The sequence below is a fragment of the Chrysemys picta genome, unplaced genomic scaffold (genome assembly GCF_011386835.1).
Source record: "Chrysemys picta bellii isolate R12L10 unplaced genomic scaffold, ASM1138683v2 scaf336, whole genome shotgun sequence".
NCBI lineage: Eukaryota > Metazoa > Chordata > Testudines > Emydidae > Chrysemys > Chrysemys picta.
Window position 1 is genome coordinate 18,148 of NW_027053043.1, and position 6,385 is coordinate 24,532.

Genomic DNA, 6,385 nt, shown 5'->3' on the forward strand with positions numbered 1-6,385 from the left:
CTAGTAACCTCCAGTGCCAAATCCCCTCCTTGAAGGGTGAGCTGCTGCTACCTCCCTCTCAGTGCCCTTGACAGATGTTCCACCACCAAACCACAGCTCAAGTTATGAGAACCCTCTTCTCCACCCCCACCCAGGTTGGCCAGAGAGGCGGCTCTAGCAGGGGTGGCAGGAGGGATTCTGCCAGCAGTGAAGTGGGTTCCGGGGAGGTTGAGATCTTGCCCCAAGTCATCCCAGACACCAATGCTAATCGACACGATGGCAGCATCTAGTGTCAGTGGAGTCCAAGCACTATTTCAACCACACAGGTTTGGATGAACTCCCCACAAAGGGAGGTGAAGAGCACCCCCAGCAACACACAAACACACACACACACACACACAAACCACTCCCGGTGGTGGGAGGGGAACAGGAGAAAGGACAAAAGAAGTAAGAGATGAAGAGAAAGGAAGAAGGGAGGGAGGAAAAGGTAAAACGAAAAGGACAAACACTAATGTCCCCAGTGATTCTACGGGACAAAATCACAGGGAGGGAATAAAATACTGCCACCTTGAACTAGTGTTTTCCATGCTTAGAATTCAGCTGGCACCAGGTGGATCAGACTGAACAGGATACAAACCTCTCCGAGGCACTTACTTTCCTCAGAGAGAGACCTCAAGGAGGAGACTTGCTGAAGCAAAGCCAGAGGGGTCTCTGAGGTTTCCCTGGCCCTCATGTCAGCATCTCTCTCTGATGTCAGCATCTCTCTCTGAGGTCACCACCTCCCTAACACATTTGACCAATAAGCTGACGTCCTGCAAAAGGCCTTTGTGATGTCACTGCCACACCCAACCAAACCCTGAAGTGCTAATGTCCTCCTGCTGGCCTGACACTTTGAAGGTTTGAGCTACTCTGTGTGAATCACCCCACTCAATGGATCTTCATTCTAGGAAGCAAGCCGGCTAGACAATAAAACATCAGAGGCTGCTCCCAATGCTACACTCCGTGTTTCCAAAATTACTACACTTTATGGCCAGAAGAGACCTTTAGAGCATCTCATCTAAGCCCCTGCATATCATGGGCTTCCTGTATAGTACAATAGTTACTTTTTGGGCACAAACATTCCAGAAAGGTATCTAGTCTAAATTAAATGACATTAAGAGATGGAGAATCCATCACTTTCCCTTTTAGTGAGTGCCAGGGGGCTCCATTTCCCCTTCCACTAGCTCCCCATTTACAGTGAGCCAGAGCAGTACCTGCAGCAGGGAGCGGGAGTTCCTGAAGGCCTCAGAGGCGCAGCCCCTGCAGTGTCTCAGGCACGTGGCGTAAGTGCAGGATGATGCGGAGCTGGTGCATCATTTTGGCCGTGACGTCCTCCTGCTGCAAGGGAACGAGAACCTGTCAGAGACTCAAAGGCCCCGAGGAATCAGGGGGAATTAAGGGAACCTGGAACCAGCAGTATTTCCACCCAGCACCTGCCCATCAATGAGAGATGAATTCACCTCCTGAACCCCAAAATGGAGTCTTCTTGTCCTTTCTAGAAACCTCCAGAGCCAACCCCCCTCCTTGTAGGGTGAGCTCCTGCTACCTCCTGCTCAGTGCCCTTCACAGATATTCCACCTCCAAACCACAGCTCAAGTCATCCGAACCCTCTTCTCCACCCCGACACAGGTTGGGCTGGGAGGCGGCTCTAACAGGGTGTGCAGGAGGGATTCTGACAGCAGTGAAGTGGGTTGCAGGGAGGTTGAGATCTTGACCCAAGTCATCCCAGACACTAATGCTAAGTCACACAATGGCAGCATCTACTGTCAGTGGGGTCCAAGCACTATTTCAACCCCACAGTTTTGGATCAACTCCCCACAAGGGGAGGAGAAGAGAACCATCAGCACCACACACACACACACACCACTCCTGGTGGTGTGAGGGGAACAAGAGAAAGGACAAAAGAAGTAAGAGATGAAGAGAAAGGAAGGAGGGATGGAGGAAAAGGTAAAAGGAAAAGGACAAACCCTAATGTCCCCATGTCGGACATCAGGAATGGTAACATACATAAGCCAGTATGTGAACACTTCAATCTCCCTGGTCATTCTATTACAGATTTAAAAGTCACTATCATTGAACAAAAAAACTTCAGAAACAGACTTCAAAGAGAAACAGCAGAACTAAAATTCATTTGCAAATTCAACACCATTAATCTGGGCTTGAATAGGGACTGGGAGTGGCTGGCTCACTACAGAAGCAGCTTTTCCTCTCCTGGAATTGACACCTCCTCATCTATTATTTGGAGTGGACTACATCCACCCTGATTTTTGAATTGGCCCTGTCAACACTGGTTCTCCACTTGTGAAGTAACTCCCTGCTCTCCATGTGTCAGTATATAATCCCTGCATCTGTAACTTTCACTCTATGCATCCGAAGAAGTGAGGTTTTTACTCACGAAAGCTTATGCCCAAATAAATCTGTTAGTCTTTAAGGTGCCACCAGACTCCTTGTTGTTTTCCTAATATCCCCAGTGATTCTACGGGACAAAATCCCAGGGAGGGAATAAAATTCTGCCACCTTAAACTAGTGTTTTCCATGCCTAGAATTCAGATGGCACCAGGTGGATCAGACTGAACAGGTTACAAACCTCTCTGAGGCACTTACTTTCTCAACAGGGCCTTCTGTTTTCTAGTAAAATGGGTAAAAGGAAAGGAGAAAACACGAAAGAGGCTCCTGCTCACACTCACATATGTGAACCCTAATACTCTCTCAGTCCTCAAAGAGAGCTCGAGAAGGAGACTTGCTGAAGCAAAGCCACAGGGGTCTCTGAGGTTTCCCTGGCCCTGCGCCCCTGTTTTGCCTGGCTGATGTGAGCATCTCTCTCTGAGGTCACCACCTCCCTAACAACTTTGACCAATAGGCTGAGCTCCTGCAAAAGGCCTTTGTGATGTCACTGCCACACGCACCCATCCCCTGAAGTGCTAATGTCCTGCTGCTGGCCTGACACTTTGAAGGTTTGAGCTACTCTCTGTGGATCACCCCACTCAATGCGTCTTCATTCTAGGAAGCAAGCCGGTTAGACAGTAAAACATTAGAGGCTGCTCCCAATGCTACACTCAGTGTTTCCAAAATTAATACACTTTATGGCCAGAAGAGACCTTTAGAGCATCTCATCTAACCCCCTGCATATCATAGGCTTCCTGTATAGGACAATAGTAACTTCTTGGGCACAAACATTCCAGAAAGGCATCTAGTTTCATTCAATGACTTCAAGAGATGGAGAATCCACCACTTTCCCTTTCACTGAGTGCCAGGGGGCTCCATTTCCCCTTCCACTAGCTCCCCATTTACAGTGAGCCAGAGCAGTACCTGCAACAGGGAGCGGGAGTTGCTGAAGGCCTCAGAGGCACAACCCCTGCAGTGTCTCTGGCACCTGGCGCAAGTGATGGATGATGCGGAGCTGGTGCCTCACTTTGGCCGTGACGCCCTCCTGCAGCAAGGGAATGAGAACCAGTCAGACTCAAACGCCCCGAGGAATCAGGGGGAATTAAGGGCATCTGGAACCAGCAGTATTTCCACTCAGCACCTGCCCAACGCTGAGGGATAAATTCACCTCCTGAAACCCAGAATGGAGTCTTCTTGTCCTTTCTAGTAACCTCCAGTGCCAATCCCCCTCCTTCTAGAGTGAGCTCCTGCTACCTCCCCCTCAGTGTCCTTGACAGCTGTTCCACCTCCAAACCACAGCTTAAGTCATCAGAAACCTCTTCTAGACCCCCACCAAGGTTGGGCTGGGAGGCGGGTCTAGCAGTGGGGGCAGGAGGGATTCTGGCAGCAGTGAAGTGGGTTGCGGGGAGGTTGAGATCTTGCCCAAGTCATCCGAGACACTAACGCTAAGCCACAGGATGGCAGCATCTAGTGTCTGTGGAGTCCAAGCACTATTTCAACCCCACAGTTTTGGATGAACTTCCCACAAGAGGAGGTGAAGATCACCCCCAGCAACACACACACACACACACACACACACACACACACCCCACTCCTGGTGGTGGGAGGGGAACAGGAGAAAGGACAAAAGAAGTAAGAGATGAAGAGAAAGGAAGGAGGGATGGTGGAAAAGGTAAAACGAAAAGGACAAGCCCTAATGTCCCCAGTGATTCCACGGGACAAAATCCCGTGTCGACTACAAAATTCTGTCACCTTGAACTAGTGTTTTCCATGCCTAGAATTCAACGGGCACCAGGTGGATCAGACTGAGCAGGTTCAAAAACCTCTTGGAGGCTCTTACCTTCTAAACAGGGACGTCTGTTTTCTAGTAAAATCAGTAAAAGGGAAGGAGAAAACTCGAAAGAGGCTCCTGCTCGCACTCACATACGTGAACCCTAATACTCTCTCAGTACTCAAAGAGAGACCTCGAGAAGGAGACTTGCTAAAGCAAAGCCACAGGGGTCTCTGAGGTTTCCCTGGCCCTGCGCCCCTGACTGATGTCAGCATCTCTCTCTGAGGTCACCACCTCCCTAACACCTTTGACCAATACGCTGAGATACTGCATGTAGCGGGGCGGCCTGGCTCCCAGGCGCCCCAGGAAGTCAAGGCCACCGCGGCCTGTCCCCACCCCCCGGAAGTCAAGGGGCGGGACAGGAAGTATAAAGGCCAAGCCACAGCGCTCAGTAGCTGGCCGGCAGCGGGAGAGGACAGACGCTGGTGCCCGAGCTCCCGCGGACCTGAGCCTGCCGAGAGCCCGGTATCCTGAGGAACGGTCTGAGCTTCCCCCGCCAAGGGCCCAGAGGGAGTGACAGACCTACCTGCTGCTCGGGGCCCGGAGGAGCCCATGATCTGCGACCCAGCAGACGGAACTCAGGAGGAACAGGTACCCATGGAGGAGGAGATGGGAAGTGGCCCGGGGATAGCAGACCCCGAACCCATGTCAGTGTGTTGCGGTCAGGATCCCCACTGACTGCGCGGCAGACGGACTGCTGCGGATAGGGCCCCGGGCTGGAACACAGTGGAGTGGGTGGGCCTGTGTTCCCCCCTGCCACCCCGTGCTGGGTGGCAGTCTCTCCTCCTCCTTGTCCAAGGGGCCTGGGCCTCTGACTGACGATTGGTTTGCTGCCCCGCCCTGACCTAGGGCCTGGGCTAACCCAAACTGACCCAGCTCCTGCTACAAGGCCTGGGCCGCTGACTGACTACTGGTTTGTTCCCCGCCCTGACCCAGGGCCGGAGCTGTTGATTGTGTGCTCAGCCCCTACCCAAAGGTCTGGGCCCTAACTGTTATTCGCTTTGTAGCGGGGCGCCCTGGCTCCCAGGTACCCCAGGAAGGGACGAGCCCCACCCCGGAACTACTACACTGCAAAAGGCCTTTGTGATGTCACTGCCACACCCACCCATCCCCTGAAGTGCTAATGTCCTGCTGCTGGCCTGACACTTTGAAGGTTGCAGCTACTCTCTGTGGATCACCCCACTCGATGCGTCTTCATTCTAGGAAGCAAGCCGGCTAGACAGTAAAGCATCAGAGGCTGCTCCCAATGCTACACTTAGTGTTTCCAAAATTACTACACTTTATGGCCAGAAGAGACCTTTAGAACATCTCATCTAACCCCCTGCATATCATAGGCTTCCTGTATAGTACAATAGGTACTTTTTGGGCACACACATTCCAGAAAGGCATCTAGTCTTCATGAAATGACATCAAGAGATGGAGAATCCACCACTTTCCCTTTTACTGAGTGCCAGGGGGCTCCATTTCCCCTTCCACTAGCTCGCCATTTACAGTGAGCCAGAGCAGTACCTGCAGCAGGGAGCGGGAGTTGCTGATGGCCTCAGAGGCACAGCCCCTGCAGTGTCTAAGGCACCTGGCACAAGTGCCGGATGATGCAGAGCTGGTGCATCACTCTGGCCATGACGTCCTCCTGCTGTAAGGGAACGAGAACCTGTCAAAGACTCAAACGCCCCGAGGAATCAGGGGGAATTAAGGGCATCTGGAACCAGCAGTATTTCCACCCAGCACCTCCCCACCACTGAGGGATGAATTCACCTCCTGAACCCCAGAATGGAGTCTTCTTGTCCTTTCTAGTAACCTCCAGTGCCAACCCCCCTCCTTGAAGGATGAGATCCTGCTACTTCCCCCTCAGTGCCCTTGACAGCTGTTCCACCTCCAAACCACAGCTCAAGTTATCAGAACCCTCTTCTCCACCCCAACCCAGGTTGGGCAGGGAGGCGGCTCTAGCAGGGGGGGCAGGAGGGATTCTGCCAGCAGTGAAGTGGGTTGCGGGGAGGTTGAGATCTTGCCCCAATCATCCCAGACACTAATGCTAAGCCACAGGATGGCAGCATCTAGTGTCATTGGAGTTCAAGCACTATTTCAACCTCACAGTTTTGGATCAACTTCCCACAAGGGGAGGTGAAGAGCACCCCCAGCAACACACACACA

At 52.2% G+C, this 6,385-nt stretch overlaps 1 long non-coding RNA gene across 1 annotated transcript; it reads right to left on the reverse strand.

The window, feature by feature from the left end:
- Positions 1 to 1,243: 1,243 nt before the first annotated feature.
- Positions 1,244 to 5,870, reverse strand: LOC135978609 (uncharacterized). The gene is made up of 3 exons (XR_010595999.1): positions 5,744 to 5,870; positions 3,328 to 3,448; positions 1,244 to 1,356 (listed from the first exon to the last, which is right to left on the reverse strand). It is a non-coding gene; the product is annotated as an uncharacterized LOC135978609 (long non-coding RNA).
- Positions 5,871 to 6,385: the final 515 nt, after the last annotated feature.